The sequence below is a fragment of the Moschus berezovskii genome, chromosome 1, assembly GCF_049115385.1.
Source record: "Moschus berezovskii isolate FMDL1 chromosome 1, NW_MosBer_1.0, whole genome shotgun sequence".
Classification (NCBI taxonomy): domain Eukaryota; kingdom Metazoa; phylum Chordata; class Mammalia; order Artiodactyla; family Moschidae; genus Moschus; species Moschus berezovskii.
In genome coordinates this window covers 8147826-8160959 of record NC_142460.1, presented here as the reverse complement: position 1 = coordinate 8160959, position 13134 = coordinate 8147826, and positions in this window count along the sequence as shown.

Sequence of the window (13134 nt, the reverse complement as noted above, 5' to 3'; positions counted from 1 at the left end):
TGTCCCCCGTGTACAGATACGTTGCTGCCTACATGATCAGTTGCTCCGTCATGTCCGACTCTTTGTGACCTCTGTGTAGCCCTCCAGGCTGCTCTGTTCATGGGATTTTCCTGGTAAGAATACTGGAGTGGGTTGCTGTTTCCTCCTCCAAGGGATCTTCCTGACCCAGGGATTGAATTCCCATCTCCTGTGTCTCTTGCTTTGGCAAGCAGATTCTTTACCATTCCAGTCACCTGGGAATACCATACAGCTATGTTACCAACTTCAAAATAAGCCAAACCTCATAGAGATTTCCTAAGAAAATGGAGAAATAAACTGAAAGATAATCCCTTCTAAAGTGTAACAGAATATGTTTTTAATTAGCTGAGAAAGAAAAACGTCCTCCAAATCCTATTAAAAGTTGTTTCTATTTACTACTCCCAAAATACTAAAACAATATAACCTACAAATACTTCTTATGCCTATGTAGAAATGTCTCTCAGCCACTTTGCTTGCAAAGATGGAATACAAAACTGCTTCATTAAATTTAAGGTTTCACTCTCCATGTTTTATTGATTGGTTATAATATTCATTATAAGTGAATAAAATTCGTATTATAAACTTAGCAATTTAGTACTCTCTAAAGGCCAAACTACATTGCATATGGGCTTTCCCAGGGGCTCAGCTATAAAGAATCCACCTGTAATGCAGAAGATCTGGGTTCGATCCCTGGATCAGGACGATCCCCTGGAGGAGGGCATTGGAACCCACTCCAGTGTTCTTGCCTGGAGACTCCCATGGACAGAGGAGCATGGTGGGCTACAGTTCATGGGGTCACGAAGAGTTGGACACCACTGAAGCAAGTGAGCATGCAGTCACATTGCATATATTAAAATATTATCTTTGTCCTGTTGACTAGAGAAAAATTTATATTTATGAATTCAGATCAAAATCATTATTTCTATTGTATAATCACATTATGATTTTATAATCACTATGATTACATAGTGATTAGAAAATGGTAGTATTAAATTTTTCATTCAAAACTTGAGTTTATAAGGTAAATATATTCTGATCGCTTATCAAATCAACTTGAAAGGCCCTGCTGAAGTTTGAAAGCTGTCTAATCAATAGATCCCCCTGGCAAACTTGGAGGAAGCAAGACCTTGAAATCATAAAGCCCCAGGATGGAACCCTGGCTTTGCCATATGCTAGATGATCTTAGAGGCATTCTAATCTCTTTTTTCAGAGAAGGAAATGGCAACCCACTCCAGTATTCTTGTTTGGAGCATTCCATGGGCAGAGGAGCCTGGTGGGCTACAGTCCAGGACTGAGCAACTAACACACACACAATCTCTTGATGCCAGTTGCCTAATTTGCCGAATTGTCAATGAGAGTACTGGTCACACAGGGCTGTGGAGAGAATTGAATCAGGCCAAGTTCACCGCATCTGACTCAGACTCTTCATTAGGCTCCTCCCTCTTTTCCGTCTTCCTCTGTTAACTCAGGGTGGAAAGGTCTGAACTGAATTCTAGGTCCACCACTCTGCTCCCTGCTTGGGGCAAATCACTTCCGCTGTCTCTAGATGCTTCACTTGCAAAAGCCAAGATTTACCCTTCAGCTGTTTTTAACCAGCCAGTGGCTCGGGCTTCCTTCCTTCCCAGCCAGGACAGCCGGCGTGGAGTCAGAGGGTCGTTCACTCAGCAGGTCTGCCCCCGTGTGCCAGGTTCCGCACTGAAGCAGCATCCCAGTCTCCTCAGTTCGGTCGCTCAGGCGTGTCCGACTCTTTGCAGCCCCATGGGCTGCAGCACTCCTGGCCTCCCTGTCCATCGCCAGCTCCTGGAGCTTGCTCAAACTCACGTCCATTGAGTCAGTGATGCCATCTCATCCCCTTCTCCTCCCACCTTCAATCTTTCCCAGCATCAGGGTCTTTTCCAGTGAATCAGCTCTTCGCATCAGGTGGCCAAAGTATTGGAGTTTCGGCTTCAGCATCAGTCCTTCCAATGAATATTCAGGACTGATTTCCTTTAGGATGGACTGTTTGGATCTCCTTGCAGTCCAACGGACTCTCAAAGAGTCTTCTCCAACACTGCAGTTCAAAGGCACCACAGACTCTCCTAGGGAGACCAGAACAAATGCCACAAATGGGGTGGCCTCAAACCATCGAACGTTGCTCTCTCACAGCTGTGAAGGTCCGAAGTTCAGAATCAAGATGCTGCCAGGTGCTCAGTCTGAATCCTGCAGGGGAGGATCCTTCTCGCCTCCCCCAGTTCCCGCTGGCTGCCGGCAGTCTTGGCATTCCTCGGCATGCAGCCATAGCACTTTGATCTCTGCCTCCTCACATCACAAGATCCTTGCCCTATGCATCTTCAAGCTGTCTTCTCTGTGTGCCTAAATGTTCCCTTTCTGAGGACACCAGTCATAGGATTAGAGCCCATCCCAACCCCAGTATCACCTGGTCTGATGTTGGTTATTTCTGCGAATAACAGAATAATTTCTGGTGATTTCTATATCCCAACAAGGTCACAGGCACAGATAGCAGGAATTAGGACTTGAGTTTATCTTGGGGTGGGGACACAATTTCACCTGCAACAAAGCAGAAAGACAGGGGTGACTAAGGCCCTCAGGAGACTCTCAGTTAGAGAGCCAGCCTCAGACAGCAAGCGGATCAAGTTCAGAACGCAAAGGTGAGAGACTCTTGGCTTCTGTGCTCAAAAGTGAGAGTTGGGTACTGAATGCCATCGGGGAGAGATCAGCGAAGCAGCTTTTTTTTCTTTTACCATCATCATCTTTTTTAAAGTAACAAAATTTTCAAAATTCAAGAAGAATGGGACCACCTGAGAATGCCAGTATCACTCCTCAAAGGGGATTTTTCTCATATGATCTTTTTCTTGTAATATAATTCACATACCGTAAAGTTCGCACTTCCACGGTGTCCTATGCAGTGGTTTTTAATATTCCTCACAAAACTGAGGAGTCACCGCAAACACCTCATGCCAAAACATCCATCATCCCAGAAAGAAACTGTCTGTGTTATCAGTGACTCCATACTGCCTGCCTCTGGCAGCCACTAACCTACATTCTGATTCTTGTCATGGACATTTCATATAAAGAAAACTGTGCAGTATACGGCCATTTTATATCCAGCTTCTTTTACTTAGCATAATGTTTTCAAGGTTTACCTGTATTCTGTCCTTGTTATAGCTGGGTAATGTTCCACTGTATGGGTACACCACAGTCTATCTAACTATTCATCAGTTGATGGACATTTGGTTGTTTCTACTTTTTTGGCTATTGTGAATAATGCTGCTATGAACATTCACATGGTAATTTTGGTATGGACCTATGTTTTCAACGCTCTTGGATATATACTGAGGAGTAGAATTGCTGAGTCATATGGTAACTCTATGCTTAATTTTTTGAAGAATTTGTCAATATGTCCTCCAAAGCAGCTTCACCATTTTACAATTCTACAAGTGTTTCCCAGGTGGCTCACTAGTAAAGAATCCACCTACCAATGCAGGAGATGCTGGAGACTCGGATTTGATCCTTGGGTCAGGAAGAAATGACAACCTGCTCCAGTACTCTTGCTGGGATAACCCCACAGACAGAGAAGCCTGGTTGGCTGCTGTCCCTGGGGTCATGAAGGGTCAGACATGGCTGAGCACGCACAATGAATTAACATTCCAGTTTCCCTGCATCTTCACCAGCACTTGTTATTGTCCATCCTTTGAACTGTCAGCATCCCGGTGGGGGAGCAGTTGCACCTCCCTGAGGGTTTGATTTGCATTTCCCTCGTGACTAATGATGCTGAGCCTCTCCTTGTGTGCTTTTGGGTGATTTTAAAATCTTCTTTGGAGAAACGTCTCTTCAAATCCTTTGTCCATTTCTTGAACTCAGTGAAGAGCATTCTGGTTCACACAAAGATTTTGAACCCAGAAATAAAATCCAAAGAGGGAGATGTGGAAAGTAGTGAAGGACAGACAATGAGCAAGAGCTTTCTACCCAAAGGATCCCCATCACTGAAGCCCACCCTCCTTCCTCTGTGCCCCTGGCCACCATGAAGTCAGGACTTCGATGGAAAGGACACAGACAAAAGATGAGCCCAGCACAGATGCAATGGAGAAACGAAGTGGGTGGAATAGTGCTGTTTCCTCAAGAGGAGAGTCATCTGCTTATCTTAATTAGAGGCAGAATACCACTTTCTTGTCACTGCCTGTCGGTCATGGGGGAAGGGAGAGTGCTTCTGCACCAATTTGAGGGAGCAATTACCAGCCACGGTGGTGATGTTCAGCTACAAAATCACCTCAGAAAGTAAATTCCCGTGATGAAATACTGCCTAACACAGTCCCAGGAAGACACTTAAGCCAATTAGAGTGGCAGGAATTATGACAAACGCTGTAATTATGATTCAGGCAGACTGACTATAAACCCATGAATCTTCTGCCCCTGACCTGGCCCCAGCATCCCCGGGAATTATTTCCATGGTGGAATGATGTCTTGTTCTATTAAGTATGGTTGGAGAGCACTCAAATGCTACGTTATGGGAAGTGTGGATTTGAGGTCATAGATCCTCAGCCCAGCTGTCGCCTGAAGGAAAGTGCTAAGATGGGAAATGAAACTTCATGGTCTGCTCAGCCGTTCTGTGCCTCTGAGGGTAGAAGGACGTCCCTGGCAGTGGGGGGGTGGGTTGATTTTGTTGTTGTTGTTGTTCCCTGTCACTTGCCTGCTCTTGCAACCAGCCCTGGAGAGAAGAATATAAATATACTGTCAAAAACTTGCAGTTTGACTTGTTCCCTAGGCTAGGACAACAGTTAGCTGAGAAAGTCACCTATTGGAAACTCAGCACCTTCAAAAGGCTTTCTCACCAAGTCTGGCAGAGTCGAAAGCCCTGCAGTTACTCCTGGGTCAAGCAAGTCAGGAGTGATGAGTCTGAGTGAGAGTCCTGGGGTAGAGGAGCTCACTGGCCTTTGGGTGGAGGCTCTGCGAGTCTGCACATGTAAATTATTGCCACGGCGTTGCATCGGCTCTTGAACTATTGCAGACACTTCTCTTCTCTCTGGGTATTTCCTTCTGTAGGTCTTTCTTGCCGTGGTATCCTACGAACCTCTAACTGATTAAAATATCATTTTCCAGAGAGATGGCTACAAAACACCTAAACACGGGTTATACTAATTTGCAGCAACAGGAAACTTGTGTGGATTTATTCTCTTACAGTTCTGGCAGCTAAAAACCTAAAATGGAATGGCCTTGCTGAGTTCTTTCTGGGGGTTCTAAGAAAGAGTCTGTTTTCCTGCATTTTCTAGCTCCTTGGGACTTCCCTGGTGACTCAGATGGTAAAGAATCTCCCTGGACAAGGGAAGGGCTACCCACTCCAGTATTCTTGCCTGAAGAATCTCATGGACTGAGGAGTCTAGTGGGCTACAGTCCGTGGGATCACAAAGAGCTGGACATGACTGGGTGACTGACGCTTTCACTTCTAGCTTCTGGAGACGCCTACAGTCCTTGGATCACGGCCCCATCCTTACTTCATCGGCAAAGCCATCGGTGTGGTCGCTTCCTTTCTGTTCTCTCTTCCACCCCCACCCCCATGCCATCATATCACTTTGTCTTCTTCTTCTCATCCTGCCTCCCCCTTATAAGGACCCTTGTGATGACATTTACGGCCCATCCAGATCATAATCCAGAAGACTCTTCCCATCTCAAGATCCTTAACTGAATTCCATCCACTAAGTCTCTTTTCACTGTGAGGTGACATTAACATATTCTGGGAGCTAGAACATGGACATTTTGTGGGGTCCATGTTTCAGCCCAGTGTAGTCTCCCCAACATTGAACACCAGGGGACTGGGGACCTTTCCCCCTGTGAAAGCATTTACTTCTTGCTGAGGAGGAGACTGAAAAAAAAATCACCTGACAAGTATATGGTGAAAAGACATTGAGATCCTCCATCCTTGCCGCAGCTTCTCCTCCACCAGAGACAGAGAAAGGCCCTGACCTGCAGTGACGTCACAGCCCTAAACCTGCTCCGTGTCTGTGGAAAGTACTGAGAGCTCGGTGTAAATGCCAGCTTCACCACCCACAGGCCACAGGCTGCATAACATGTGGCCAATCGCACCTTCCCTGAGCATGGTCCCTATAGCTACACTTTCATCAACCCTCTGTGTGGACAGTATCTTTCATAATGACCACAAAAGCTGACTAAGGGCAATAATTTTAAGAACTTGTATGGGAAGGGACTTTCACAAACAAAATGGCAACTAAGTGTAAGGTGTTTGACATTATTTCTTGGTCCTGACCGTACGCCTTGAGTTAGGGAAATAGTGGGCGTCTCCACTTTGCAGTGGAGAGCAGCACAAGAGTGGGAGAACCAAGATGAAGATGAGTTCCCACCCATAGGAAGCCTTGCCTTGGGGGTGGGGCCAAGGGAGAGACACAAACAACCTCAGAATAAGAGGCAAGAGAGCCCTGGGGAAAACAGAGTGTCCACAGAGGGCAGAGCTTCCACAAGTGCTGTTTGAATTTGAAAAGAATGGAATTCTCTAGACAGTATCCAGGAGAAAACGTGGGGGCAGGATGTTTCAGTTCAGTCAGTCATGTCCGACTCTTTGTGACTCCATGGACTGCAGCACACCAGGCCTCCCTGTCCATCACCAACTCCCGGAGTTTACCCAAACTCACGTCCTTCGAGTTGGTGATACCATCCAACCATCTCATCCTCTGTCATCCCCTTCTCCTGCCCTCAATCTTTCCCAGCACCAGGGTCTTTTCTGATGAGTCAGCTCTTCGCATCGGGTGACCAAAGGATTGGCATTTCAGCTTCAGCATTAGTCCTTCCAATGAATATTCAGGACTGATTTCCTTTAGGATGGACTGCTTGGATCTCCTTGCAGTCCAAGAGATTCTCAAGAGTCTTCTCCAACACCACAGTTCAAAGCATCAATTCTTCAGCACTCAGCTTTCTTTATAGTCCAACTCTCACATCCATTCATGACCACTGGAAAAACCACAGCCTTGACTAGATGGACCTTTGTCAGTAATGTCTAGGTTGGTCATAGCCTTTCTTCCAAGGAGCAAGCAAGCATCTTTTAATTTCGTGACTGCAGTCACCAGCTGCAGTGATTTTGGAGCCCAAGAAAATTAGTCTGTCACTGTTTCCATTGTTTCCCCATCTATTTCCCATGATGTGATGGGACCAGATGCCATGATCTTAGTTTTCTGAATGTTGATCTTTAAGCTAACTTTGTCACTCTCCTCTTTCACTTTCATCAAGAGGCTTTTTAGTTCCTCTTCACTTTCTGCCATAAGGGTGGTGTCATCTGCACATCTGAGGTTATTGATATTTCTCCTGGCAATCTTGATTCCAGCTTGTGCTTCATCCAACCCAGCATTTCTCATGATGTACTTTGCATGTAAGTTAAATAAACAAGGTGACAAAATACCACCTTTTTATACATGTACATATACAATATGCAGAGAAGGGAATGGCAAACCACTTCAGTATTATTGCCTTGAGAACCCCATGAACAGTATGAAAAGGCACGATGTTTACGTAATCCTATTTGCCCTCTGAGAGTTTTACACACAGTGGATGCTCCAAAGGGTTGGTATCAAACCACAGACAATAACTGAAACAAAAAGTTGGGACTACTTGCACGATTACTCAAGCACAATAGGGGTGTACCTTGATCCAGAATATCCAGGAGCCTGAGGCCAAAGGGTTAGGTTCACATATCCAGATTACATAGAAGGACGCTTGTTATCCAAGATTGAGAAGTTGGAGAATTGAGTAAGGAAGTAGAAGTTGTTATATACAAGAATGCTTCCCCAAGAGTTGGCTAAATTAGCAACTGGTCCTCCCTGTATCCCAAACATCTCTCTTCCTTGCCTCTCATCAAAATTAAATCCTTCTTATAAGCATTAAATCCTTTATAGGTCAGTCTCTCTGAGTCACAGATATTGCCTGGTAATCCATCACAAGTGAATTGTAAGATCTTGCAATAAATGCAGGATTTCATAAAGTCAATTGAAAGTGATCAAGCTGGGGATCTCCTCCCATCACTGGAGATGTCATCGATACAGCATGATCTGGCAGAGATGGCCGTGACAACCGAAGAGGAAGTAATAATTGGGAAGATGGCAAACAGGAGGTGCTTTCAAAGAGAATTATTTGAGTAGCAAAAGGTTATTAGAGGCCCTTTGGGAAATAAAGCTTCGGCATATTTTTGCAGACCTAACCTCTTTATGATCTTCTTGGTCATCTCAGTGTGTAAATGAAGGCTATCTCACTGTACTAACATGCAATGAAGCCAGAAAAATCACTCAGATGAAAAATAACACTTCATTCCGGTTTTTTTCATAAGAATTTTTGCATAGTTTTGATGATAACTAAAAGGATATTCAATAGAAAAGAAAGGAAATTTATTTTCATAGTTTCGGTTTCAGTTCTCAAGGTAACAATCATACTTTTTTTTCTCATTTTTTCACTGTTCAGCATGAAGTTTTCTGTAGGTGGATTCCCCTCTGGGCTTTCCCCAGCCTAATAAAGGAGTCCTATTCTGTATTCCCTGCATCCACCATCCCATGTGAAATAAGTGGGTACCCTGGTGTGTAGCCAGCTGACATCCCACCTGGGTACCCATGAAGAAGTCTCTGCTTCAGCAAAACTGAGCTCAGTTTGTTCCAGTCACATCATCCTTTTCTTTTGGAGAATTCTCTATTTCCAGCTTCTTCTAGGACCTGATTCTCTTTTTCCAATTTCTTCTAGGACTTTAGCTGAGAATTTCTGCCAAGGAATGAGCTTCTTCTAATCAATGCCTAGGGAAAACTTGTCAACATCTCTTGGTGTTATCCTAGGGGTGAGGAGTCCAATATTGAACAGAAAAGAGGGGTTGGGTGCCCCATTTTCATAAGAATTTTTCAAGAAAAAAATAATATAACAGTAGCCTAAAGGTGGCTCAGACAGTAAAGAATCCACCTACAATGCAAGAGACCCAGGTTTGATCCCTGGGTCAGGAAGATCCCCTGGAGAAGGAAATGGCAACCCACTCCAGAACTCTTGCCTGGAGAATCCCATGGACAAAGGAGCCTGGTAGACTACAGTTCACGGGGTCGCAAAGAATCAGACATGACTGAGCGACCAAAACACAACTTGAAAATAGAGTCCATAGGAGGAATAACCAAATCTATTCTGAAAATGCTCCCTTGAAAGAAGGGCTTCTGAAGGAAATCCCAAATCAAACCACATTTTAAAAAATATTTGAGTAAAGAATAACCTGTAGGGTCTTCTCTGGTAGCCCAGTCGTTAAGAATCTACCTTGCAATACAGGGAATATGGGTTCGACTCCTGGTCAGGGGACTAAGATTCCACAAGTCACAGGACAGCTAAGCCTGGATGCCACAACTACTGAAGACCAAGTGGTCTGGAGCCCACATGACACAACTAAAACCTGATCAGCCAAATAAATAAATATGTTTTAAAAGAAAGATATGATTTAACAAAAAAAGAATAATCCTTCCCAGTGTCATATAAAAAATTGAGTTGAAGTCCCAGAAATATCAAGCAAGTTATTCTGAGCGAACGTGGAACAAATATTTGAATAGATATTTTCTAGGCATTTTTCCTTTCTACAAGGTAGAACTGTTTCATTTCTTGACACAAAGTTTTGTGATCTAAACTGCAGTTGGCTGAGCTGTTATTTCTTCTACCCCAAGCAGAGCTTGTTGGACATAATTACTGCATGGGGGGTGCTCCCATCGTTCAAGGTAGTGAGAAAAGGAACAGTTATCCTGGGAACACCTTGTCTCACCCTTCCCTGAAAATACACAAACCTTCTCGCTCCTGTTAAAGAGCAAACCATTCAGTGGTACTTGCTAAAGAACAGGAAGGCAGATGTCATTCAAAGAGGGCTGTCGCCCTAGGTCAATGGAGCCGCTACTGCAATGGGGTCTTGCAGGGGAGATTCTGGACTCAACTTTGAGGACAGTGTAGGCAAGTGGGAGACAGAGTCAAGGGCAGAGCAGGGTCAGTGAGGGGGGAAATGACCTAGAGGAAATATCTGGGTAATCAGACACCCCTCGGGGGTGGTGGAGGACAGGGAACCTTGTCAGACCTGGAGGGGGATCAGATGTCAAAGGTGTGGAGTTCTGGTTAAACTGTCTTCAGAGAATCCTAGCTAAAACTGGACAATGCAGGGACAAACACGGAAGTCCGAAAGTCAAGACCTGGTTGAAAAAGAGTTTGAGGAACCTCGAGTAGAGTTTGATCAAGGAGAGATCCATTGTCGCCGTGCAGACCTCAATGTCACTGGCTGACATGTCCCCATTTCCAGCCTTTCCAACCGTCCCCCCACTGTTTTGCTTCCCAGTGTTGCTGCAGCCGGAGCCCACCAACTACAATGGCTAACTAAGCTGCTTTCCCTCCTAGAAGCACTAGAATATGTTTAACGGCTGTACTGTTATCATAATTCACATAATATGCAATTTACTCATTTAAAATGGACAAATCACTGAATCTTAGTATTCTCAAATACGTGCAACCATCACTGAAGTCAATATTCAAACATTTTATCACCTCAAAAAGAAATCTGTGAAACCCACTATTGGGAGTAAATGGGCAACATTTTTACTGCTGTTATAATTCCATGTTATGGTTATGAAACCAAATAGATTATTGATTCGGAAACTGTGTATTCTATTGCCCACTTACTCCCAATCATGGGTTTTTACAGATTTTCCTGGCTGCACAAGAAATCTCATGTGTTACATTGTTTGCAACCCACACCCAAATCCTGCTGCATGGTAGCCACAAAAAGCACAAAGGAGAATCCAGAGAGGGCATCTTACTGCCTACTGCAACCGTATAGACAAATAACACAAGGATTCAGGGTACAGTAATGAAATCCACATGCAGGCAAGTGGTCTCCGAGTAGACCTGGTTGAGAAAACAGGAAGGGTCTTGTTTTCACTACCTTGTCTCAATATTAGCACCAGGAGGGAGTTCGGAGACTATCTCATCCAAGTACTTCACTTTGTGTGGGAAAGAACTGAAGCAGAATTAGACCCAAATACATCTGAATGACAGAGAAGGCAATGGCACCCCACTCCAGTACTCTTGCCTAGAAAATCCCATGGATGGATGGAGGAGCCTGGTGGGCTGCAGTCCACGGGATCACTCAGTCGGACACGAATGAGCGACCTCACTTTCACTTTTCACTTTCACGCATTGGAGAAGGAAATGGCAACCCACTCCAGTGTTCTTGCCTGGAGAATCCCAGGGACAGGGGAGCCTGGTGGACTTCCGTCTATGGGGTCACATGGAGTCGGACACAACTGAAGCAATTTAGCAACAGCAGCACATCTGAATGAAAAGGAGCTTGGTTCTGTCTGTGACCACTCATCCGAGCTACTGGCCTTGATCCTGTTAGCTTAACTCTCAAAATAGCCAGCGCTCTGCCCCTTGACAATGAAGTCATTCTTTCCCTGGGTTCATAGGTTTAATACATTTTAGTGAATTAATCCATTCTAATGCGTCTTTAATTTTGCTTAGTTTCCAACACATCAAGCTTCAAAGAAGAGGCAAGAAGGTCATTGATGCAGCTAAGAGCAAATAGCATCCCATTTGCTGACTCATCTTGGCGACATCCAGCCTTCTCACTTCCATGCAATGCCCATTAAGACGTGAAGACAAGCCTAGATGCCGCCTGGGATCAAGGCACACAGTGTACAGTCATAGTTCTGCTCTGTCGCGGCAGATTCCCGGTCTCCCCACGTCACAACGTCTTAAAGGATCATCCCTTCACCTCAGTCTCTCACTGTTGTTGAGTCACTAAGTCTCATCCGACTGTTGCAAAACCGTGGTCTGTAGCCCGCCAGGCTCCTGTGTCCATGGGATTCTCCCTGCAAGAATACTGGAGTGGGTTGCCATTTCCTTCACCAGGGGATCTTCCCAACCCAGGGACGAAATCAGAGCCTTCTGCGTTGACAGATGGATTCTTTTTCACTGAGCCACCAGGAAATCCCTCTGTCTCCCAGAGAATCTCTGATTTTCTACATCTTAAATGCAAGGGCAGGATAAGACTCTATTACACTCCATCAAAATAGGGAGAAATCCCAGGAGGTTGATGCCTAAAAGGTACCTTAATGCCTAAAGGAAATGTTTTACCACTATCGTGCCTCCACTTCCTCATCCGTAAAATGGGCATAAGAAAAGAATACCCACTCCAAGAGATTATTTAAGGCTCAAAGAGATTACTTAATTTTCTTCTTTTTTTTTTTTTTTTTTAAATCCCCAAACTGGGGTGGAATTCCATGTGGTGATCTCACATTTCACAAGAACTCAAGGAACTTCCCTGGTTCTCCTTAAAAATGGCAGCCTGCCCTGAGGGTGGATGGAGCCCATTCTTGTCCTGATTTCACCCCAGCCCCTCGTGATGCACCAACCGTAAATCACAATGGGAAAGGTTCCATGAAGCAAGCTTTCATCCTCCCACAGGCGTCATGGGGAACATGTCTCCACAGGAACCAGTCTTCCAGATAACAGAATTTACCCCTTCACAATGCCAACGCTTTGGCTTCATTTTATGATCTCAATGGAAATTTTTCTAAAATGTGTTCCATGTTTCCCCACCTTCTCTGTGTTGAGTTTGGGCTGAGTATGACTTAATCTTCTGTCTGTGGCTTTCTGTCTGTGTTGTGAACATACTTCAAGACAAAGAGTTACGTTTGAATTTTAGTTTCACTGGTTCCTCCTTCAGATTGGCCACACCTGTCTCTAAGCGCCAGAAAAGCAGGGTTTATATGAACATCACCCAGACCTCTAACCCACTCGAAGACAGACTTGCATCCCTCCCATAGACACACACTGCCTTAATTTTTTCTGCTATTAAATAGCAGATACAGACACAAAATAAATATATTGTTGAAAATTCGTTTGTAATAATAGGAAATTAACATTAATTGGGTATTCACTTTCACTGTTCTTTGGGGCAAGTACTTCACCTGTATTATTTGTTGTAACAGCTCTTTGAGGTGGGTGTTATTTCATTATGTTCACTTTATACAGAAGGAAACCAAGGCATGAGGGTTTAAGGAATTTAGCCAAGGTCGAACAGCCCAGAAGTAGAGGATCTTAACTTTCATCTCAGATGGCCTGTTC